Genomic DNA, 26,631 nt, shown 5'->3' on the forward strand with positions numbered 1-26,631 from the left:
ATCCTCTTGACTTTGACCTCTTTGAAGCCTTCAGCATTGTTGATCACCTTCTCCCTGATATTCTTTTTCCAAGCTTTTTGTGACACTACTGACTCCTGCTCCTATCTCTCCCTTCCTTCCCAGCCTTCTTTCTTGGATTTTATAGAGGCTACAGATGCTAACAATGAATGTCCCCCGGATTTCTGTCCTGGGCTTTCTTCTCCTCTCCTGTCCTATGGCACTTAGTGATTTCATCAACTCCTATTGTTTCGATGATCATTTCTGTGCTAATGATTCTTAAATCTACTTGTCTAGTTCTAACCTCTCAGTTAAGCCTCCATTCTCACATCTCCAACTTCCTATTTGACATCTCTAAGTAGATGTCCCATAGACATCCTCAATTTATCATGTCAAAAATTGAACTAGTTATTTTCCTACCCTCCCCATTTTTTTTTCTTCCTAACTTCCCTCTTACTCTGGAGGGTGGGCAGCTAGGTGGCTTAGTGGATAGAACACTGGCTCTGAAGTTGGGAGGACCTGATTTCAAATCTCTCTCTGGGCAAGTCACTTAACCCCAACTGCCTTTAACAGTTGGGGCTATCTCCAGTCATCCTGATATCTATCCCACTACTAGACCCAGATGGCTCTGGAGGAGAGGTGGAGGTTGGTGACCTTGCACAGCCTCCCTCACATAAATCCAATTCAGTGCAAGTCATGACTATCAACCCAGTGTCTTGGCCCTCTTTGAGAATGAAGGACAAACAACAACAACAACTCTGGAGGCTACCACCATCCTCCCAGTTATCCAAGCTTAAAACCTAAATGTCATCCTTGATCCCCCCCTCTTCTCACCAGCACCCTTTATTCAATCTCTTGCCAAGGTCTGCCAAGTTTGCCTTCATAACTCCTCTTTTCTGACACTTCTGCTACTTCTGTTCCTCATCAATTAACACCTGGATTATTCCAATACCCTGCTGTTTAGTATGCCTGCCAGAAATCCATTCTCCAATCTTCAATTCTCTTCAGTTAATGATCTTCAATTAAGCACAGTTCTGACCATACCACCCTTCTCTCCCATCACCTCTAGCACTTCCCTATTGCCAAACAAGATATATAAAAACCTGTTAGTTTTTTTAAAGCCCTTCATATCTTAGCCCCTTTCTACCTTTCCACACCTTACACCATACCACATGCTCCGTGATTCACTCGCCTCTCTGATCTTCCTCAAACAAGACTCCACTCATTTTCACTGATTATCCCCAATGTCTAGAATTATCTCCCTCATCTTCAGTTCACAGATTCCCACGATTCCTTCAGGCCCCTAAATTCTCCTTTCTACAAGAAGTTTTTACCAATCCCTCTTCAAATCCAGTGTCGTTAACCATTGATTCTCTCCAATTCGCCTTGTATGTAGATTGCTTTTATGTAGTTATTTGCAAGTTATCTTCTATATATTAGATTATAAGCTCCTTGAGGGCAAGGAATATCCTTTACTTTTCTTTGTATTCCCAGCCCTTAACACAGTGCCTGGCACAGTGCCTGGCTCTGAATAAACACTTACTGACAGACTGAGCCCAATATGATGTCTCAGCACTGAGAGACAATTTGTTGAGATGGACAGAGTGGAAGCCATGGAGTCAGGAGAGGTCTGAGCCCAAATCCTGACCTCAACATTTATTAAATGTTGTTTATCCTTCATTGTTGAAGAGGATCAGTGGCTTCGTGGGGTAATGTTTGACTTGCGAATTGAATTTAAGTGAGGCAGAGTCACACAGTCATTATCCTCATTCTTTCTTCAAAAGTCATCAAGGTCCAGTATCAAAAAAAAAGTGGATGGCCTTGGTGTTTTTGATGTCTGACCAAGCTCTAAGGAATCCATAGCACCTGCTTCAGTTGCCTTCATGGCCCTTGGAACAAGTTGTTCTCAAAACCCATTCTGCAGGGAGAAGTCTTCACATTCTTTGAGTAGACAACCCTCCAACTCACCAATGGGTTGAGATCCATTGGTTACTTTCAACCTGGTTAAGCCCATCTGCTAAGGTGGTTTCAGTGTGGCCACTGAGCATACTATACCTTTTTGGAGGCATGGGTTAGAGTGGTAGTGAGAGGTAGACACCAAAGGTAGATGAGTAGCCTTGAAAAAGGCACCAGAGATGCTAATCCTCCCTAAACACTCCCCACTTTTGAACTATGTCACCATGAATTAGTCAGTCCATCTCTCTGAACCTCAGCTTTCTCATCTCTAAAATGAAGTTGTGAATAACTGTAGGATTTCCCTCACAGGGTTGTTGTGAGGATCAAATGAGATAAAACTGGCAAAGTGTGGCATACCTAAAAGTCTATAGAAACATAGTGTTATAAATAGGTCTAATTAGAGTATCAGTTATTAAAGACTCAATTTCGTCTACTTTTTTAACCAAGGGAATTTGGGCATAGTAGATGGGGAGCTGTTTTAAGAATCGGAAGCTCCTGGGTTTAAGTCCTGCCACTGACACAAACTCATCATATAGCCCTGAAAAAAATCATTTCACCTCTAATTGCCGTAGAAAACAGTTTAAGACAGGTTGTAGAACAGGTAAAGGTAGTTTCTTCACAGGATTTCCCTATAACAATGGTGGAAAATAATAAAATACTTTGAAAAATAACAACAACAAAAAATAATAAATACTTTTAAGATTGGGGGGAAAAACCCAGTGGTGTGGCTCTCAGTTCCTACTTCACCTTGCCTGCCCCAGAAAATATCTTTTTTACAGTTGAGAATTCCATAAGCCAGAAGCTTAATGTGCTAATGTTTCAAATCCATATTCAAAATGTGAATATGGCAAATCTGAAAACTTGCATCAAGTCTACCCAAGCATCAGTAGGAAATCAAAGATATTAGGCTCATCTTAATTTCAATTTTTATTAGCAAATTCTGACCTTCAGAGTGTTTTTTTTTTTACCTCTCAAAGACAGGTTGTGGCATTGCATTAAACAAGAATTTATGTGCTCTACTATGCTTGATATTTTCCACTAGCAAATATGAGGGCACAGTGCCAAGGTTTAGGATAAAAATATATATCAATAGCAACTACCATAACATAAATCCCTTAAATTTTTTGTTCACAAAGGTAAAGTTAATTGAAAATTGACACTGATTGGCCATCTAGTCTCAGGATATATTTCTAATTATAATCTTGTTTAATATTATTATGCTAAACCTTTTATTTTGTAATTATAGCTTGTTAATTGATATTGCTAAATAAAGTTGTCATTGCTTTGAATATTCACAGGGAATTTTCAAATGTGTGTTCGTACTTTATAAACTTTTACATTTCTACAATCCTACAAAATTCTACAATCTGTTGATTATCATTTCTATTTGTTCCTTTCATCAGCCAAGCCTAAATTCATGTCCAGGAATCAGTTCATTGATTGCATGATTCAAATTTAAATTTTCATTGGAAATAAAACTGTCATGTTATAATTATTGTTGAAACAAGCTTTACCCAAACTCTCAGTGACCTATCTCCTAATATCATTCTTTTCCATTTGACTTCATAACTGATAACCTCTAGATTTTTTAGTTATATATAAAATTCAAAACTTCTTGATTTTAAGAGTCCTTGATGATATCATCTTTTTATTTTTATTTGTTTTCTTCCATTTGCAAGTTATTCCCCAAACTGTCCTTAATTTTAGGAAATCAGCTACCATGCTGGGTAGATTCTAGCAGGAAAGACATCTTACTCAAACTTTATTTCCCAATATTAATTCATTTAATCAGTCACTCAAAAAATGTGTTATCCTTTTAGTACAGTGCCTGGTACATAGTGAGTGCTTAATAATTGCTTTTTGATTGACATTTATTAAGTGCCTAGTATTTGGTTGGAATTGTACTAGATAGTAGGGATATACTATTCTGGTTATCTCAGGACACAAAGATGAAAAACAAGAAAGCCCTGTCTTCAAGGAGCTTACTATATAATAGAAGAAATAGAATAAATGCATAAATAAGTGTGGTATAGGATAGAATATGATTAGAGCATAGGTGACTAATTATAGAAAAAATATAAGGAGAAGAACACATTTTCAACTTTAGGCCAAGGGGAGGGATCAAAGAAGTCTTTAAAGATCTAAGCCTTGAAGAAAGAGATGGATCTCAGGAGGCAGAGTGGTGCAGAGAATGTGTTGACTGGGGCAGCATGATAAAAACCATGTAAGCAATATAGAGGAAGAACATATTGAAGAACAATCAGTTGTCTAGTTTGGCTGAAATGTAGCATTATGAAAAAGAGTAGAATTAAATATAGCTGGAAAGGTGGGTTGCAGCTGGTGGTATACTGGATTCTTGAGAGCCAATTGTTAAATTTTCAGTGTGAGCATTTATACTTCAGAATTTGCAAATGCTACAAATCAGAACTTAATTTATTATTTGGTTGAATTCTAGACTTAAGGAAATGATGGAGAAAGGATTAATGGGTTAGGTTAAACTTAAAATTATGTCACATACACATTCCTTTCATAGAGAGCCAGATGTTAAACATTTCCCAGAACACACCCTGGTTGGCGCTAAAGTGGAGCCAGACCAGGGCTCCAAGTGGCAAGGAGGAAGCTCTGAAAGTTTCTGAGCATTGGAATGTCATGACTGGGCCAGTGCATGAAACAGATTATTGTGGTAGTCATATGAAAGGTGGATTTGAGAGAGGTCTCACTAGAAGTAAGAAGACTAGTTAGAAACCCAGATACTACTACGATCATCCAAGGAGATATTATAACAGTCTGAATTACAGTAGGGATAACACTGTTTAAGTGCAAAGGCCAAGAGTATATGAAAGTACTTGTCAAAGTCTGTCAGTGAAAATATTTCTACCGGACACTCCTAACAACATAATATTTTTGAGCTCGGACTCAAATTTCTCTGTTCTAGAGTTGGATTCAACAAATATTTATCTGTTTCTGGTTTTATTTATTTTATGAAATAAAACAAGCATTTCCATTACAGAATCTAATCAAAAAGATGATTGCACATGAAACTGAAAATCTATTATGTCCAATTTGCCATTTCTTTTAAATATATAATAAAGTTATCAGATAAATTTCTTTTTGTTTTAACAAATATTTATTTGATATCTAGTATTCCAGATGAGGAAAGTGAGAAGAAGAAATGTTAAATGACATCCTAAGTATATGGATGGAGAATTAAGATCATTTTTACCACAGTGGCTTGCCCCATAGTAGTTATTTAAGAAACATTTACTGATCAATTGATCTCTGGCATGAACTTCCTGTGTGACTTCTGGCACTTCACCTCCTTACAGTTTCTTTGATTATAAAGTTATTGTAGGGGGAGCTAGGTGGCGCAGTGGATAAAGCACTGGCCCTGGATTCAGGAGGACCTGAGTTCAAAGCCAGCCTCAGCACTTGACATTTACTAGCTGTGTGACCCTGGGCAAGTCACTTAACCCCCATTGCCCCGAAAAAAAAAAAATGATTATAGAGGGATAAGCTGAATAGCCTCTGAGGTTCCTTCCATGAGCATGTGTTTTTTTTTTTTTTAGTCCAGATCTGTGATACCATTGTGGCAGGGAACTCACGGTGAGGAAACTCTCTCCATCAAATCAGTTTATCAATTCTTCTGCAGTTTATGGACTTCGAGTATTATCTGAGCACTGAGAGATTAGGTGACGTCCCCAGGGTCACATAGCCAGTCTATGTCTGGGCAGGACTTAAACCTAGGTCTTCCTGACACTAAGGCTGAATATTCACTATGGCCACACTTTTTTTAAACACATAGTAGTAGATTTTCTCAACTGAATCAAGTTGAATTTGAACTAAGTAAGACTTCGTTGCACAGTTTTAATTTAAAAGTTTTATTTGGATCTTGAAACCAGTTAGATCAACAAGCTCACTCTAGTGTTCCTTTTAAAAAAAGTTTTCATTGTGTACAGTATTCCAAAGATATTAGAAGGTTTATGATAAAATTAAATTTAAATCTAAAACTCTAACATAATGTAACAAAAGGTAATAGGTATGACTTGCTTAATAATACTTTGATGAGCTTTGCTGGCCTTGTTTATTAGTTTCAGGATGCATTCAGATGAAACTAAAACTAAATAATCCTTGAGACAAGATTTAACAATGTGGATTGAGTTCTGCATAATTTTGGAAGGTTCATAAACTTATTATGATTGCATTTCTGGAATCTCTTGCCTTGAGTAGATAATATTTTCTGTCACAGTCTTCTACTCAGTATAAGTATTGAAAAAGAAAAAAAAATTACAATGTCAATTAAATTTTTAGGTTTAAAAAGTGCTTTCCAAATAACACCACTTGTGAGGTAGATAGGATAGGTATATATATCATATTTTCAGATGAGGAAATTAAGGTTTGCAGAGGCTAAGTGATTTCCCCAGGGTCACAGGTTGGTAAGTGCTGGAGTCAAGATTAAATCATGCAAGGAAGAATCTAAAGGACCAGCTAATCAGATGCATGGGATTGAGACGTCCATGGCATCAGGCATATAAGAAGGGGAAATAGAAGCCAGATGTAGAATGAGATGGGTAGGATGAAAACTTCCAGCCATCTGTAAAATATTGTGGGGAAATGAAGCCAAAAGAAGCCAACCTCAGCTCTTACCAATAGCTGTTCTCTCAGTCTTTCCCAAGTCAGTGCAGTACCTGGACTTCATACTTGTCTCCCCTTCTGTGAGAGTTCAATGCCTGCTTTTGTATGTGTTCCTCTCATGGATAAAGGCAATTAATGTCTTAAATGGTAAATTCCCATGATAATAAGGAGATATATGAAGTTCTCTTCTTGGTCTACTGTGTAGATAGAATAATGCCAATGATAGAAGATCAGGCCATTTCAAACAGGTTTCAGTACATAATAGAGCATGTGTTGAGGTTGCTCAGGTCCCAGGCACTCCAACTTTACCATTCTGTCTATGCTTCTTTCCTTAATAAACACTTAATTTTGAATGAATAAATTAGTGCAACAATATCTCAGTGAATTATCTGGGAATGAAACTCTTTTATTAGGAAGTAAGGTATTTTAAAACAAACATAAGCCTTCATAATTTACACAAAGAGGTGTTAGCATCAGTCTTCCAAATCAATGGAAATATTCTCCTGAGCCATATACGTGTATAAACACTACCACGAAAATCTTCTGACTTACATGCATTTGAAATTGAACTTGGTCAAGATTGAGAAGACAAAGTCTGTCTTCAGAATATTTCATTTCTCTGTTGTTTAGGACTTTATTTCTTCCACTCCCCTTACCTTCAGTCAATCTACGATCATAGTCTATGTTACAAACCACTGGATCTGCAATCAACCACTGAAACTTGTCATTGAATGGGTCAGAATGAAGAGTTTGAAATCTCTCTTCCCATGATCCACTGGGAAAGAAAATTTCCAACCTGTTCTGACTAAAGCTGAAGGAGGCTAATCTCAAGGGCTACTGGAATATCTACCCTGTTATCACTATCTCCATTCAGAATTGGAGGCTGTTCTGTTATAACACAGATGCAACCTATCAACAAGCTTCTACCCAGGCCATTTGCTTGCCTTTCTTTCTTTCTTTCTTTCTTTTTTTTTTTTTTAGTAAGGCAATTGGGGTTAAGTGACTTGCCCAGGGTCACACAGCTAGTAAGTGTTAAGTGTCTGAGGCCGGATTTGACCTCAGGTACTCCTGAATCCAGGGCCAGTGCTCTATCCACTGCACCATCTAGCTGCCCCCATGCTTGCCTTTCTTAAGCACCGGTTACAATGGAGGAAAGGAAGAGAGAAGAAGCCTGTGTCCTTTCCCATTCCCAAACTCAAATATGTTCCTCCCTATCATAGGAATAATATCCTAACCCCTTGCCCCATGTAAATTAATCTAGTTTTTCCTTAAGAGGAAAATTTCCTCAAGAATTAGTTGCCTTAGGGTTGTTGACATCTCTCCCTTATCACTTAAATACAAAAAGGCTGAGAAAGTTTCTAGGGAACTCTGTGGTGCCTACTTGGTGAATCATGATAGGACACTTTAAGCAAGGAAGTTTCACAGCTGAATTGACTTGAGGTTTCCCCAATGTGCATCTTTGTTCAATATTCTTCTCCTGCTATCACTAAGTAAATCTGCCTTTGTTAACTGCTGAATGACCTATCAGCATCTCATTTGATCACACCATCAAACTTTAACTAACAGGGTGCCATCCTAAGTCAGATTCAATCTAAAACTCCCATGTTTTACATTTGCTGGTGCATTTGACATTATTAGAGATACTACTAATGACTTTTTTAGCCCAAGTATCTAAATGGGTCATGTTCATTTAAAAGGTAAAGTAGAGATAAAGGGATTAGTCGGAGAAATCTTCAGAAACAATGACTTTCACATTTTTCCCACCTAGTGATAACAATAAAGATAGCAATATCAAATCAACAACATGGTTGACAAAGGAATAAAAATAATTGCATTACAATCAGGACATCAGGACCTTGTTTTGAGATTCCAAAAGGTAAGGCTAAGTGGCTCAATCTCTTCACATGCCAGATACCTTACTTATAAAATCTGATTAATTACAAAGCAACTCTTCCCACCCCTAAGTTTAATTTTAACTTCTGAAAACTTAGCATTATAGTTAGATAAATTGTTACTGTTGTGAGTCAGCAATTAAGGGAACATCACCCCTAGTGTTTTCTAAACTTGTATGATAATATTAACTCACATTTCTAGGGGGATTTAAGGGATAAAAAGCTGATTTTTTCACACCTGAGTTGGTAATTTAAATATAATTACCTCAATTAGGTGATAGAGTTCCTAAGTTCAAACCCAGCCCCAGACACTTACTAGCTGTGTAATCCTGCCTAAAAATAACTTCTATGTCTCAGGGTTGTTGTGAGGACCAAATGAAATTATATTTGTAAAGTGTTTTGCAAACCTTAAAGTGTCATGTGGATTCTAGCAATTATTTCATAGATGGGAAACCGAGCCTCAGAGATTTATCGGCTTGCTCAGTCACACTGCTAGAAAAGTATCAAAACTGAAATACTCCTCCAATATCCTTTCTCAAAGTCCACTGTTCTTTCCAGAATATCATGCTGCTAGTGAACACATGAGGCAATACTAAAAGAAAAAGCCCTTGTGAGGAGGGCAGATCCAAGATAGAAGAGTAAAGAAAGCATTCTAGCCAAAGATCCCCGCCTAAACAACCTTAAAATAATGCATCAAATTAAATTCTAAAGCAACATAACCAGCAAGATATTGGGGTAAACAATTTTCTAGCCCCGGCAACAATTTTCTAACCCTGGACAACTTAGGAGGCAAGAAAGCTAGGTCTATGTCAGTATGTGTGGTGGGGGCTGACCAGAGTGCAGTGTGGCAAGAACACCAGCTATGGGTCCTGGAGGCAGTGGTGGCAGAAGCAGTAGCATCAACAGTATCAGGATGATTTTTGCCCAGAGATGGTAAGGTGATTGAAAGCCTGGTTGGAGATTCCAAGGAACCCTTGGCTTAGCACTGGGTACAGGACCAGGTATCACTGGGCAACTACATTGCCCAAAACCCAGCTCCAGGGAAGAAAGGAGCACTTATAGTCACAGGGATGAGGGGCCCTATCTGGGTAAGGACTAGAATACCCAGCAGGAAAGCAGTGATCATAACTCCCCTTGAATCATACCACCCTGGAAGCTCTGAAAACTTAGAGACCTCCAGAACTTGTTCTGAAAAGAACAGGTCAAAAAAGCCTCAAACTTAGGAAAGTGACCTCCCCACCCCAACCCTGACCCCTTAAACATTAAGTTTAAAGTAAAAAAATAGGCTGGAAAAATGAGCAAACAACAACAACAACAACAAAAAGAATCTGATCAAAAAAGTTAGTGTACTCACAGGGAAGTTCAAGATGCAAACTGAGAAGCAGAAGGTGATGTGAAAATATTTACAAGCAAAACTTCTAAGGGGGAAAGATGCAGATTGCGTACAAGTCTAAAGAGAATTCCTAGATCTTTTTTTTTTTAAAGAACAAAAAATTGATTTAAAAAATCAAATAAGAACATTAGATGAAAAATTGGGGAAATACATGAGAGTAATGTAAGAACATTATGAAAAGAAAATTAATAGCTTGGTAAAAGATGCTGAAGAAAATAACTCCTTAAAACAAGAATTGGACAAATGATAAACAAGGTACAAAACATCACTGAAGAAAATAATTTCTTAAAAATTGGAATTGGTCAAGTGGAAGCTAATGATCTATGACATACCAAGAAATGATAAAACAAAGTCAAAGAAGAAAAAAGAAGAAAATGTTCTCATCAGAAAAACAACTGATCTGGAAAATAGATCAAAAAGAGATAATTTAAGAATTATTCACTGCATAAAAGCCATAATCAAAAAAAGAGCCTAGGGGCAGCTAGGTGGTGCAGTGGATAGAGCACCGGCCCTGGAGTCAGGAGTACCTGGGTTCAAATCTGGCCTCAGACCCTTAACACTTACTAGCTGTGTGACCCTGAGCAAGTCACTTAACCCCAATTGCCTCACTAAAAAAAAAAAAAAAAGAGCCTAGAGATTTTCAAGAAATTATAAAAGAAAACTTTCTAGATATCTTAGAACTAGAAGACAAAATAGAAATTGAAAGAATTCACCTGTCACCTCATGAAAGAAAAGCCAAACGAACACTCCCAGATTCCAGAGCTTACAGGTCAAGGAGAAAATATTGCAGGCAGTCAGAAAGAAGGAATTCAAATACCATAGAGTCACAGTCAGGATCACATGGAATTTAACAGCTACCATTATAGAGGAATGCAGGGCTTGGAATATGATGTTACAGAAGACAGTTTCTCTCATAAAGTTCTCTTTTCTCAAATATGGAATTGAGCCAGATCTCCAACAATAAGAGTCATTCATCAATTGATAAATGGTTAAAAGATATGAATAGACAGGTTTTAGAAAATATCAAAACTATCCCTAGTCATATAAAATGCTCTAAATCCCTAATAATTAGATAAATATAAATTAAAACAACTCTGAGGTACCATATCATAGCTATCAGATTAGCTAATATGACAAAAAAAGGAAACTGACAAATTGTAGAGGGGATGGGAAAAAATAGAGACATTTTTTGGGCAGTTGTGAACTGATCCAATTATTCTGTTGAACAATTTGGAATAATTTTTAGCCCACTGGGCTAGAAAACTGCATATACCCTTTGACCCAGCAATATTGCTACCAGGTCTGTATCCCAAATAGACCAAACAAAAAGGAAAAGGACCCATATGTACAAAAATATTTATAACAGCTCTTTTTGTGATGGCCAAGAATTAAAAACAAAAGGGATGCTTGAACAAGTTATGGTATATGATTGGGATTGAACACTATGGTGCTATAAGAAATTATGAGGTAGATGATTTTAGAGAAACCTGTGAAGACATATGAACTGATATGAAGTGAAGTGAGCAGAACCAGGAAAATATTGTACACAGTAAGAGCAATATTATAATGATAATCAACCATAAAAGACTTAGCAACTCTGATCAGTATATGATCCACAAAAAATCAAAGGATTCATGATAAAAAAAAATGATATATACCTCAGGAGAGAGGTAGAATTCTGAGTGCAGATTGAAGCATATTTTTTTTCACTTTATTTACCTTGCTTTTCTTTTTGCAATGTGGCTAGAATGGAAATATTTCCATTACTTCACATGTATAATGGGTATCACATTACTTGCCTTCTCAGTGGGTCAGGGAAGGGCTGGAGGGAGTGAGAGAATTTGGAACTAAGAATTAAGAAAAGAAAAAGAAAAAAGCTCCTATGAGCCAGTAAGTTTGTCTATTGAAAGATGATATGAGGGAAAAAAAATGCAGAAAATAGTATTTGAATTTCAGATGGATATTTTAGCTCTGTAAATTGGCAGTGAAGACTCATTTGAGATTATGTAACAAACTTTTAGTGTACCTAGTAAGCACAATTTCATAATTTTCTCCAGACCTTTTCTTTTTCTTTTAAATAATGAAAGTATTTTATTATTCTCCAGACCTTTTCAACAACACAACAGGAGAAAACAAAAACAAGTTCAAAAGGAGGCAAAGACCATCAGTGCAGTTTCAAAGTTACTTACATACTTGAAAAAAAAAGCAAGCATGGGGGCGGCTAGGTGGCACAGTGGATTAAGCACCAGCCCTGGATTCAGGAGTACCTGAGTTCAAATCCGGCCTCAGACACTTGGCACTTACTAGCTGTGTGACCCTGGGCAAGTCACTTAACCCCCATTGCCCTACAAAAAAAAAAAAAAGCAAGCATTATGAAATGAACATTCATGGGTTCATACAGAATCCTTTTGTGTGTTGTACTATGTGTATGAAAGTACCCTTTTTTTGGTATTTGAGTTCAAAATAACAAAATTAAGATAAAAGAAATTCAATGTTTCTGTAGTTTGGTATGCTTGTGTGTCAAATGATCTTCTTATTCCTCATTTTTTGAAGGGATGATTTGAATTATTTCATTTTTCTGAAAGTCCATCAGCTTTGCTGGATTTGTAATTTGGGGGTATAGCCCAATTTCTCATGCTTCCTAGAATACCATATTCATTTCTTTATTTTGATTTCTCAATGGCATCATCTAACACAATTCTGTTTGATTTTCCTAAGTATGTGCTTGCATTTGTTGTTTCACAAAGTAGCTCAGAATTTTAGCTACAATATTTCTTCTTCTTCTTAGGAAAAGGTAAGTCAAATGATAATGACATACCTCATAAATAAGAACAGACAGTAAAACTAGTATGAGGAAAATGTGACAAGAGGTTCTAACTAAGCAGTATTATTCAGGAAGATTGGTGGCCTAGTGGAAAGAGTGCTGTGTCTGCAATCAGAAGACCTGAGTTCAAATCCAGTCTTAGATACTTATTAGCTGTGTAACTCTAGCAAGTCACTTAAACTGCTTATGTATCTTAGTTTCCTCATCTGTAAAATGGGGATAATAGCACTTATGTCCCAGGGTTGTTTGTGAGGATCAAATGAAATAATAATTGTAAAGCACTTAGCAAAGTGCCTGGCATACCGTAATCACCACATAAATGTTAGCTATTACTATTATCCTGAGAACATGTAAAAAAGCAACAAACAGAAGAAAAGTGGAAAAGATCTGAAACTTTTCTTTGTTTTTGTTTATACCATTAAGGATATTCCAATCCTGAATTATGTTTCTGGAAGGAGTAGAAATGTCACTAACTAGAACAAAATCAGGAAAAGGATTTGGATATGATTCACTGTACATAAAGGAAATCCATGATGGAAGTCATGCAATTTTGAAAGCATTGAGTCATTGGCATAGCTTCGGAAGGGCTCTCGGTTCATCATCAGAATGACCAGCAGACCACAATGGATAATACAAAGGGAAGCTGACTAGTATAGTCAGACCTGGCCTATTACAATTGGCATTCTGGGTAGAAAAGGCTTGGATTTGTGCTGATTCATAGAATTGTGGTTAAGCCTAGGTCTAGTTCTGTGTATCAAGTACTAGAGCCTGTCCTCATATCAATCTGATATTGGGTCCTCTGGCCAGTTCTAGTGTAGGAGGCATGGGCCAAGCTGGTAAGTGGAAGAGATGGAGAAAGAGGTGGGCTAGAGTTTCCTGAGGTGGCTATAGGGCTTAAACCCTGTTAAACCGGTATTGGAAGTTTAGGAAGTCCTGAGTTGGGCTGACAAGTGGGAAACTGGGTTGTAAATCAAGACTATGTGGAGAAAAAGTATAGGAGCATGGGGATGGTCTGGATTTTTTAATAGCTCCTTTTTATGGCAAATGATAGGCTTGAAATGTGGCATTTTGTGAGAATCTGTGTTAGAGTATTAGGTCAAGTAACTGTGCTTTCAAACTATTTTTACCTTGAGAACATTTACTTCCTTTTTCCTCTCTTTTGGAGGAATATTTTTGGGGGGCATTATATTGTTCAAAATGTGATTTTGAAATGGTAGAGATATTTTCAAGACTATCACTCTACGTCTTGCCCAAAAGCTACTGTGCCATATAATAACTTATTAACAATAACTTATTAAAACACAATACCTAAATTAAACCAAATATGAAACAAATTAAATTTAAAGAAAGAAAGCATTACAAAAGTTAAGGAGTCATCCAGTCTTCTATTTCAGGGGAAAAAACCCCAATAAATCTGACTTTAATTTCTAGATTTAATTTAATGTCAGTATCAAAATGGACTCTCTCATGGAATTAGATAGCAACGTATCAGGGGAAATTATAGAAAATGAAAACATAAAAAAATAAATAAAGGAGAAATTCAATGGCCAAATTTCACACTAAATTACAAAATGGCAATTACTAAAATTAATACTAGATTAAAAAGGAGAAGCTAAAAGAGACTCTAGAATAAAAGCCTAAGCAATATAATAGACTAGTGTTTGATACCTCTACAATTGCAAAACACCAAGAAAGATAAACAATATTCAACTCCCCCTATAGCCCCGCCCCCCCAAAAGAGCTGGGGAAAATGGAGCTTTACTGCTTAGATGGTCAAAAAATGAAAAATGGAAGTAGCTAGGTGGTGCAGTGCATAAAACATTGGATGTGGAGTCAATAAGACCTCAGTTCAAATTTGGTATCAGACACTGACTAGCAATGTGCCTCTGAGCAAGTCACTTAACCTTGGCTAGTCTTAGTTTCTTCATCCATAAAATGGAAATAAGAATAGCCCCCACCTTCCAGGATTGTTGTGAGGATCAAGTGAGATAATAGTTGTAACTCTCTTATCATAGTTTCTGGCACATAGTAAATATGATAATAAATCTGAACTATTATATGTTAGTTATTATTACATTCATATCTTGTACCATTTGTTGTTGTTTCATCAGTTAGCCATGTCTGACTCTTCGTGACCCCACTTGGCAAAGATATTGGAGTAAAAAAATTTTTTTAAATGAAACAAACAAACAAAAAATCAAACAAAATGGTGGCAGCTAGGTGGTGCAGTGGATAAAGCACTGGCCCTGGATTCAGGTGGACCTGAGTTCAAATTTGACTTCAGAAACTTGACACTTACCAGCTGTTTGACCCTGGGCAAGTCACTTAACCCTCATTGCCCTGTAAAGCAAACAAACAAACAAGCAAAGATATTGGAGTAGTTTGCCATTTCCTTCACCTTGCTAGTACAGATGAGGAAACTGAGGCAAACAAGATTAAGCAACTTGCCCAGGGTCATACAACTAGTGTCTAAAGCCAGATTTGAACTCAGGCCTTCTGGACTCCAGGGCTGGCACTCTATCCACTTTGCCATCTAGCTGCCTGTCTTCCACCATATATTAAAAGAAATTTCAAGTGCATTAATTTCCTAAATTGTACATGTAAAACAACTACAAGGCATTATAATAAAATGGAGTGATACACATCATATTTTTGGTGAAGAGGAAAATTTCTATCTACTGAACAAATAGATGAAATTATAGGAGACACAGTGGGTGTATTTTATTGTATAAAAAGATACTTTTATAACACAAAAATGAATGCATTGAAAATACAAAGGGAAGAAACAGATGAGAGAAACATAGTGACCTTTAGCACACATAGAGATGACATAAATTTATAATTCATTCCTCAATTGGTTATATGATTAAATGTCTGGTTAGCTCCAGAACAAAAAAATATATAAATAGGAAATAACCATTTGAAAAATTGCTCAAATTCCCTAATAATTAGAGAATTACACATAAGACAAATCTGAGGAATCTTTTTTTATATCCATTCAATTAATCAAGATAGGTTAAAATATTGGCAAATCAGTGGGAGAAAGGTATATTATTGTTTTGTAGGAGCTATGAATTAATATTTTTGGAAAGTAATATGGAAATGCATAAGCCTTTAAAGTCCCAATATTATGACTTTATGTTTAGAATATAATTAAAGGCAGGAGGATGGAAGTTCAATCATTTCAGCCATTTCTGAGTCTTTATGACCTCATTTGAGTTTTTCTTGGCAAAGATGTTGGAATGGTTTGCCATTTTCTTCTCAAGCTCATTTTGTAGATGAGGAACTGAGTCAAACAGTATTAAGTGACTTGCCTAAAGTCACACAGCTAGTAAATTGTCTGAGGCCAGATTTGAACTCGGGTCTGACTCCAGGTTCAGCACTCTATACACTGTGCTACCTACCTAGCTGTTTTATGGAAAGGGTGAGACCTATATGTATAAAAAGCTTACATAGAAGCTTTATTCATAAGTTTAAAAAAACACTGAAATAAGCCATATATACATCAAATGATGAGAGGAATGGCTGAACAAATGGTTAATGGAACGTTTTTGTATCACAAAAAGGACATAAAAGTGACAATGTGATGTAAAGTAGCACTTTGCCAGGCATAGGTCAGGAAAACTTGGGTTTTAATCTTGTCCCTGATGCTTACTACCTTTGTGACCCTGGCCAAGTCATTTAACATTTATATGCCTCAAGCAGCTGTCTAGGACTTAGTGCTAAACCACAGACAGGATGCAATGTTTGTAAGCATGCTACATTGTTTTAGCCAGTGCCTGGAACCAAGGAAGCACTTCATTAATACTTATTGATTTAATTTGCTGACAAAGGGAGTTAACACGAGGAGAGTTCCCCACAGTGATAAAATCATATAATTTCTGGATATCTAAATATAAAAAGATGATATGAAAAATGCAAAGAACTATGGGAACATTTAAATGTCTTCATGAAGAGTTAAGAAAGCAGAATTGGTAATATACCAATTATTGTTTTTTTTTAAAGCATCATAATAACAGCAAAAATAACAAAAATTGAAAAAAAAATAGATCAAGAGAACATGGTAGAAAAGGAGACAATGTTATTATCTCAATACCTCCGGGGTCCATGACTTCATCAGTGTGCCTCTTCACTCCACCAACAACTGGAAATTTAATTGCCTTGTAACCAAACTAATGATGAATCTCTGAATTTAAGCGGTTTGGTCCTCAAGCAAGAGCCTTAGGATCCATCACTGGCTTATACTTGAAGCATTTCCAGTATAGTAGACCATGTTTTTGATCCTCTGATATAGCCTTTGAGAGCCCAAAATGAGACCTTGAAGTAAAGTGTTATTGGAAGATCAATGTTATAATTAATTTACAAACTATTTTATAATTCATAAATAATTTGGAGGTTGTAGATTTACATACTTGCACTTTTAAAAAAAATCTGCTTTTATGTTAAAAATAAATTCATGAAGAAAATAAAGGAAAGATATATCCTTATGTACCATAAGGCCAGAAGGTGACCTTGGTTAAAGGAATGTGTATGCTTAAGCAGTTAATAACTCAGAACACTCCTATCTATCTTAGCTCAACTGAGAATTGCAATTTAATTTTTTTATTACTCTTACATTTCTAAGTGACAGATGAAAAAAACGGATATAAATGTATTCAAAACTCTAACAATTGATTCTGATAAATGGAATTACAATAGAGAAAAAGTGGCACCTTAGCTCAATAAAGTCATTTGATCCACATTGATTCATGAGTTTCTTCTTTACTTATATAAAGTGAAGTAAGCATTGTAAATCATATTGTCCTATGCAGAAATTGAATTTTGCTACTGTTTTCTTAATCTACTTTTATATAAGAGAAAAAGGAAACAGGGTGAAAAGAAAATAAACCACAGAGGAGTACTGGAGATGTTAACATCAGCATAGCACAACTGCTTACATTTACAATTCCATAATAAGATGGATTGGCTCATGTCCTGCAGAAAGCCATTGGGAAAGCCATCATTGTACCTGTTATGGTCTTACTGCTGGTAACTGCAGATGAGGGGACTTGTGCTAATTGGAGATAACTAGATAAGTTCAGTTTTCACAGGGTAAAATGTTATTAAATACTTAGACAAACTCATCTTACCAATCTTCTTTTTTCCCCTTTATTAACCAAAAACAATTAGTTCCCCATATCTAAACTAATCTAAAGAATTGGGGGAGTTTGCTGGGAAGGGGAGAGGAGATCATTGCTCTTAGGAACAAACAAAAAATTTATTTTTATATTTCATCTCCTGGGAGACAGCATCTGTTAGGCCATGAATCTCACAATTGTAAGACTTTTACATTTTCAGAACTAGCTGTCCCTCTTTATTTCTTATATTTATCTTTATTATTATGATTATGATTATTATTATTTACTGAGCAGGAGGATACTATATCTCCTTACCTCTCTGATCTGTTTGTCTCTGTTTCCATTCTCTACCACCTTAAAGGTAGATTTGCAAGTGGGCTTGCCCTCTCAGTTTCTCTTGAGTGGTGTGAGTTTATCTCCTAGGATGCTAGAACTTTCTGATACTTGAAGAGTTGAAGGCTTGTCATCTAATTAGAAGCTTCAGTTCATCAGTAAGAACATTTCAACAGGACCTTAGATTTCACTGTTAGATCTTATTGGAGGTCCTTTATAAACAAGTGGCAGCCTTTTCTTTTGTTTCCAGTTTTCTAACTCATGGTGTCATCTCTCACTTGGGAAACAACTCTCTACTGGCATTAGAACTCAGATCAGGGACAGCATTTTCTCCTACTGTACTACTCTCCTCTACCATTTAAAAACACTGGAAGAATATTGGTGTTAAGCCAGGCTTTTTTGGTTTGTTTTAAAATGTAGTCACATAAAGCTTACAATGGGAAAAAAAATAGAAAAGGCCCATGAAAAGAAAAATTCCAGAGGACTGGTGTCAACATCAAATAGAAATGGAGACCACTGTACATAAGGATCCCTGTCTAGGTCAACCCTAGATAGCCCCATGTTGACAGTATCTTTGTTCTTTTTTATTGTTATTTGTCATATTAAATATTTTCTAATTGCATTGGGCATTGCATCTTATTGGGCAGTACTTGAAGTATTGCAGACTGAAATGTGTGCCCATAGGCTACATGTTTGCACTTCTGATCTAGAACACTTAGCATTACGTAAATCTACCCTAATTCCAGGCATGTGATAGTGAATGCTTAACAATCAGCATTCCAAAAGAACATGACACACTTTTAAGTTTAATCTTCAATATTATCATCTTCTTCATCACTTTCTTAAGTCTAGATAATCAAGTAAATAATAAACCATTGTCTAATTTGTAGGTTTGCTGATTTCTGAAGTGTAAATGCTCATACTGAAAATATAGCTCTGTGTATCTAATTGTGCCTTGTGCTTTTTTTTTTTTTTTAAGATTTCTCTAGGTCGGTGCCATGGGTGGGCTCTTGTGTAAGTGGCAGAAGAACTTGAATTTAGTCACAGTTTTGGCATGTAATACCTAGCTTAAGTAGGGATGAAAGAAATGATCCCCATTGGGACCAGCTTTTCAACTTAGGCAAGCTCCAGGGAACATTACTAGTAATTCTTTGAGGCAACTGGCCAAGAATATTACTTAGCTCCAAGAGCTCATCCCTGGGAAGCTGTCCCCATGTTTTGGCTGATTTTCAAGCAATTAAACCAAGCTATAGGAAGATTTAGAAGACTATGACAAAGAATGAGGGTCAGAGGGTGGCTGAATTTCTTTGCATTATTATCCAAACTCTAATCCAGGAACACCAAGGAAGGAAATAAGCATTTATTAAGTACCTACTATGTTCTATTTGTTCCTCACAAGAACATTGTAAGGTAGGTACTATTGCTGTCTCCATTTTACAGATGAGTAAAGTGAGTTAGCTAGGTGGCATAGTAGATAGAATACTGGGACTGGAGTCAAGAAGATTCATCTCCCTGAGTTTGAATCTGACCTCAGACATTTACTATCTTTGTGACCCTGGGCAAGTCATTTAACCTTGTTTGCCTCAGTATCTTTGTAGGAAATGAAAGACCACTCCAGTATCTTTGCCAAGAAAACCCCAAATGGGAACACCTAAGTTCGACAGAGGTTAAATGACTTGCCCAGGGTCACACAGCTAGTAAAGGCCTTACTTACTACAGACTCAGCTCTCTATCTAGTGTGTCCCCCGACTGCCAAGGGCTGTTTAGACCCTGCTGTAAAGAGTACTGGGTTTGGAGACAGAAGACCTGAATTTGAATTCTGACTCTTCCACTTTCTCCCTTTTTATACCCTTGGGAAAGCGGCTCCATTTCTCTGCACCATGATCTATAGGGTGACTTCCAATTTATCGATCAACAATCAACACAGATTTATTAAGCATCTGCAATATGCCAGGCACTGGAGTTACAAGCACAATGAACCATTTCTACTTGCAATAATTTTTGGAATTCTGGTTCTATCCTTCAGTACTTTAGCTACTCCTACTTTTGTGCCGACTGGAGATATGACAAACATGATTAATGAGTAATCAATTCCTTTGTTCCTCTCCTGGCTGTACTTCAGACTCTAGAATTTGCCATTATGTTTTTTGCAGCATTCTCACCCTAGGACTTTTTTTAGTACCTGTGGAAATCCCTCTGCCTAACCCTTTTTCCATTGGTGAATTTTCCCCAGAACCTTCCCAGATTTTTAAGGAAAAGCCACAAGGCCAGGCAGCTTTTGTTCTTCTTGAGTCTCTTTTCAGACTTTACTACCATGAATTGTACTCCCCGCCCCCTCCTTTTTTAGCTCCCTTTCAAATATTTCTTCCTATCAGAATGTGAGCTCCTTGACATCGGGAAGTTTTTCTATTTCATTTCATTTTGCCCAAAATGCACTCTTTAGATTAGATTCAACCATCATCACGACCGTCCATGGAAAATCCATCATCAGGAAACTCTTCCTTGAAGAGATTGCCTCATCTCTGGCGCTCAAACCTTATCAGTTCCCTCATTAGCCTCTGTCCCTCTAATTGCAGGGCTGGAAGGTGGAGCAAAACACTTCTCTCAAAGTGCCCATTTAGAGAGGGCTCCAAAGCCCCAATTAACTCCTCCTTTCTGATGATCTTCACCCTTTAGATTTGACACCACCATTATTATGTATCCTTTTCCACTGCCCCTCTTCTCTGTGCTTTTTGGCTTCCTTCTTGTATTGTCTTCCTTCATTAAATGAAAGGCTTCAGGAGGGCAAATATTGTTTCTCTTACTTGCATCCCAAGTGCTTAGCACAGTGCCTGGAAAATAGTAGGCACTTAATATATGTTTATTGTATTATATTGTTTGTATTTGTATCCTCAGTACTTAACACGGTGATGTGTGGATAGTAAATAAGCAAATAAACAAATAAGTAAATGAATGAATGAATGAACAAACAAATAAATAAATAAGTCCACGTGGTAAATAAGTTGTCTGAATAAATATGCCTTCTACAACTTTAAGACAAGTCCTTGAGGACACAGTTGTTTTGGTCCAAGTTACAATCTCATTGTAACTGGCTAGAGGTCCTCTTACTAAGTCCTAAATTATCTTGAGTTTCAGTGACACAATCAGATGCCTTCAATGAAGACAAAAATGGCATCAAGGTTAGCTACTACAATGATGGTAAATTATTTTACTTGAAGAGGCTAAATGCCAAGACGAAAATGGAGGGAGAAATGGTGCATGTTTTTTGTTCACAGATGATTGTACATTCAATGCAGCCTCTGAAGCTGAGATGAGATGAATTATGGATTGATTCTCGAGTGCATGTGCTAATTTTGGCCTGACAATTAACACCAAGAAAACAAAGGTTCTCTACCAGCTAGCACCACACCCTTGATATGAGGAACTATTGGTTATAGCAAATGTTGTGGATAAGTTCACTTACCTTTGGCAGCATACTTTCTAGGGATGTCCACATAGATGATGAGATTGCCACATCCATTGCCAGAGTTAGCTCAGTGTTTGGGAGGCTCCAAAGGAAATTGTGGGAGAGAACTGAAGGTCTACAAAGCCATTGTGCTGACCTCATTGTTTTATGCCTGTGAAACCTGGACAATATTCTGGTGCCATGCCAGAAAACTGAATTGCTTCCATTTGAATTGTCTTAGGAACATTCTGAGGCAAAATAAGGTACCAGACACTGAGGTTCTTTTTTTTTTTTTTTTGGCAAGGCAATTGGGGTTAAGTGACTTGCTCAGGGTCACACAGCTAGTAAGTGTCAAGTGTCTGAAGCTGGATTTGAACTCAGGGATTCCTGAATCCAGGGCCAGTGCTCTATCCACTGTGCCATCTAGCTGCTCCTGAGGTCCCTTTTTAACCTGAACTGACAAGCATTCAAACTCTACTGCAGAGAGAGCAACTCCAAATGGGCTGGTCACATTGTTCAAATGTCAAACATACATTTGCCTAAAAGCCTATTTTACAGAGAGCTCACACAAGGCAAATACTCATATGGAGTTCAGAGAAGCAGTACAGGGACACTCTCAAAGTCTTTTTGAAGAACTTTGGAATGGATTTTGACACATGGTAGACATTGGCACAGGACCACCCAGCATGGTGTGCCCTCATCAAAGAAGGCACAATACTCTATGAGCAAAACAGAATCTCAGTAGCTCAAAAGATACATGAGATGCACAAATTTAGGAACACCTCCATTCCAAATGTGTATATGGACTGTTTGTGCCTGATCAGCCACAGATGAACACAATGTACACTGCCTCAACATAGTGATGTCATTTTGGTCCTCTTTGAGAATGAAAAGTAACAACCATAATCACTTATCTTGAGTACCACCTCTCTATTAAGTCACCTTTGTTCTGTCCTTTTCAATGCCAAGACCATTCTTATCCATCCAGAACAAATGATAACAAAATGAGTTGAGCAATTTTTCCTTTCCTTGTCAGATCCACTCAGAGGAGTGGATCTATTTCTTCTTTGATTCTCTCTTCCCATAAATAGAGATAAAACCCCCATATCCCTCCTTTTTTTCCTTAATTTTCTTTGCTTCTTTCAGCTTATTTAGCCCCTTGGGCCTTATTCTTATTGGATGGTTTTATATCCTGATGTTTTACATTTTTATATTCAATTTTTCTTGCCAGTCCTTGTTCCATTCTGTACATATTTTTAAATAAATCTAAGTAGGTTAATAAAGTCACAATGCAATTCCATCAATCTCTTTATACATCTTCCCTTTTCCTTCCTCTTTGATATTCTTTTTCTTTTCTTTCTTTATCTTCAGAATTTCATTCTTGAGAACTTCTCATCTTTGCTGGGGTTACTTCCCTATTGAATTTTTATCTGTGGGAACCTACCTATTCTATTCCAAATGCCTTGAAATGAAGCTTATTCTCCCCAATGTTAGATCATGTCCATTGTTACTTTCCTTCATTACAATCTCCCAAAGGAAAAGAATGAATGAATGAGTGAATGAATGAGCTTTTATTAGGTACTCAGTATGTGCCAAGCAAAGAAGGAAGTTTTGGGATAAAAAAAGAAATGTAAAACTGTCAAGGAACTTACAATGTAATTGGAGATAATATGTAAAAGAAATTTCAGTGGTGGGATGTTTGGGAAATCCCAGAATTGCTAAGGGTGCAGCAGCTAGGTAAATGTCAAAGTCTATCAATCTGTAGGTTACATCAATAAGTCAGGTGACAGTACCAAGAGTGTGAAGCATGTAGAGGAAGACATGTGTTAAGACCTGGAGGACTTTAAAGGAAGCAGTTGCAGGGCTGATGTTAAGGCCTGGTGGTCCTCCATCTCATTGGAAGGAATAGAATTGGTAAGAAGTCATCTACTCTGTGTGAGCAGTAAAGTGGGAAACATTGGTTCTACCTCTCTGGGGTTCTGGAAAGGATAAGGGAGTGTGAAGAGGGAAGGAACCTCTGCTGGGGGTGGATCTTCCTTTCCCTCCCCTTCTCTAGCCATCCTAGAGGCATTTTAGGTAATCTGAGATCAGGGAAGGGGGAAAAAGGGAAATACAGCCATGTATCTTGATGGTCTTCCCATTGTCTCACCTTTCAAGTTAGGTTCATGGTTACTTCTCTCCAACATTTCAATGACTTAAATCCAAGCATCTAGTTTCTTCTTGCAGTAAGAATCAAACCCAGAAGAAAACTTTCTCTTGTTTCCTCCATCTTTTAAAAGATAAAATTATCATTAACGAGCTCTGCTTCTATGGTTATATAAAATTCTTTCTTCTCTTCATTATTGGGTGCTTGGAATAGTCCTCTTGTCAAAGCAATTAAGCTGATTCTATGCAAATTGCATGGTATGAATTCACAGCTAAAAAAATAGGTGGCTACAGCAAAGTTCAGGAGCAAAGTCTGATTACCATGGAAACCAGATTATGACATACAAAACATGGTACTCCCAGACTGGATGGCAACACTTCATTTTTCAATGGGGGAAAGATATATACAAATAAAATGAAATTAAATTAGTAGGACAGTATTTAAGGTGTCTCTGGCCAGAGTTATGGGGATGTTAATGATCTCTGACTAACTTTGTTTTATATGCTGGGATATCTCTAGGAAACAAAATACAAACCATCCCAATCAAATTACTTTCTTCCTCCCGATTTCAATTCATGTGCATTTAACTAATTAAGCAGTGGAAGATGAGAACACACTGCCCTAACAAAGCAGGATGGTAAGATTCTGCATGCTTGGTTACTCACCTGTTTCTTATTCAAACTAAGATTCAGGAGCAGAAAAATTGGTGCAGCATAAATCATAGTGCCAAGCAAGCTGAGTTAGGTTGCTTTGTAATAAATCAATCAAGAAAACATTTCCTTATTCTTGATTTGTATATTCTTATCTCTGTATTATCTATCTATCTATCTATCTATCTATCTATCTATCTATCTATCTATCTATCTATCTATCTATCTATCTATCTATCTATCATCTATCATTATTTTGTAATGAAGGGGGAGAATATAATAGATAATACATAATTGGAAATATTCTCAATTTGTGTTATGTGCTATTTGAAAATGTTAGTGCTTAGATTTAAATATTAGTGTTTCTGAGATTCTAGAAACTCATAATGATTACATCAAATTTATGCCATCACATTCAAAAAACCAATAAGATCATAAGAGTTCAGGTTCCTTCTATGCCCCTTGAAAGCAGGGAATTTGACCTTTTTAATCTTTCTCTTCCCAGTGCGGAGCACTCTGTATTACACAAAGATAGATTCATAGATTTTTTCCCCTATCTTGTTTGGTATTTAACTGTGTTAGTCCATGCTGGATAAGACCACATTGCCTTTTGGATTTGCAAAGGATCAGTTCATATCTGATTTGTGCTTTTTCTTCAGACCTTATGTTCAGAGTTTCAATCCCTTCCCTGAAAGAGGGGATAAAGAAATAATTAACATACTGGTTCTCATTGAATCTGGAGTTAGAAAGCTATAATGTTCCTCTCTCTCTCTCTCTCTCTCTCTCTCTCTCTCTCTCTCTCTCTCTCTCTCTCTCTCTCTCTCTCTCTCTCTCTCTCTCCCCCTCTCCCTCTCCCTCTCCCTCTCCCTCTCCCTCCCCTCTCCTCCCTCTCTCTCTCCTTTTCCATCTTCCTTTCCCTCTCCTCCCCCCTCCCATCCTCCCTTCTGGATGGTTAAAGGAAGAAGAGGCTTGGCATGCATACTGTGCCCATGAATTCTCTGGCATCAGTATCAGACAGGAGTAAATTGTAAGCTTTGGAGGATCAACTCTTTCAGACTTCCTGTATTTGGTTTCCTGATAAGGTGTGGGAATCATGATCCTAGCTCTTCCCATTTATCTAAGTTCATCAGGAACTTTTGGCAAGGCCCTTTCAGTCAAGAAATGGCCCAAGGTGACTTGTAGTCTTGATTTTCCAAAAGGATAAGAAGGTAAATTCTACCAACTAAAGGTGATTAAGCTGGGTTTTTATTATTGAAATAACGGTGGAAGGTGTTATTAAATTAATGGTTTTGTCCATAAGTTAGGACTAGATAAGTATGCATGGTGGTGTAAGTGAAAGTACTTTACGTAGGGAGTCAAAGGACACAGGATCAAACTTGTCATTGGCTACTTAACTACTTCTAATGAGATTTCATCTGCCACGAATGCATAACTTATTCAAGACAATCCACTCTCATCCAGGGAATGATGTATTTCATTCTCCATTCAACCCTAAGGAAACCCAGGGGATGTTCCTCACTCTATGGTTCTCATGGAGCTACTAATTATCCCCATTATTCTTCTCTTATAGGTGGTATTCCCCATAAATTATGTGGATTTATCTAATAAATAGCTTAGCTCAAGTCCCCACCCATTGGAAAAACTTCATCTTCTCCCTGGTGCATTTCCATTTGATAGACCTTAATTATTAAAACATGGCCTAGAGTAGTTGACCATACAGGCATAGTTTAACCATATACGATCTTTGTTGCTATGGAATAAAACAAAAACAAAACAAAATAATAACAATGAGTATTTATTAAGTGCCTATCATACTAGTCAAAGTGCAAAGTATATTCAAGGAAATGCAACAAGTACAAGGAATGAAACAATTTCTACAGTCATGGATCCCCCAAATCTAGACAGTTGTAAATCAATTTATATGCACAATCCAAACCCAGGAATTCCTAGCAGTAGGTCAGTTTCCTAGATTCATTTTCCCATCGATCAATGTTCACCATTATTACTATTCAACTCATGGCTGACAAAGAGGGTCAGACCTAGTCAGTTACAGGGATCTAAGATCTAACTGGACTCACCTGGTCTATGATTTCTTCACAGAGATAATACCTGGTCATTTGGATTCAGATCTTGAATCCTCCTTCAGCTGTTCTGTTCTCACTGTACCTCTAACCTCTTCTGTCTTACTTCATGAGCATGCTCATTTTGAGGCACAGACTCATTATCATAGTCTTTTCACAGAAAAA

The sequence above is a fragment of the Dromiciops gliroides genome, chromosome 6 (genome assembly GCF_019393635.1).
Source record: "Dromiciops gliroides isolate mDroGli1 chromosome 6, mDroGli1.pri, whole genome shotgun sequence".
NCBI classification, from domain to species: domain Eukaryota; kingdom Metazoa; phylum Chordata; class Mammalia; order Microbiotheria; family Microbiotheriidae; genus Dromiciops; species Dromiciops gliroides.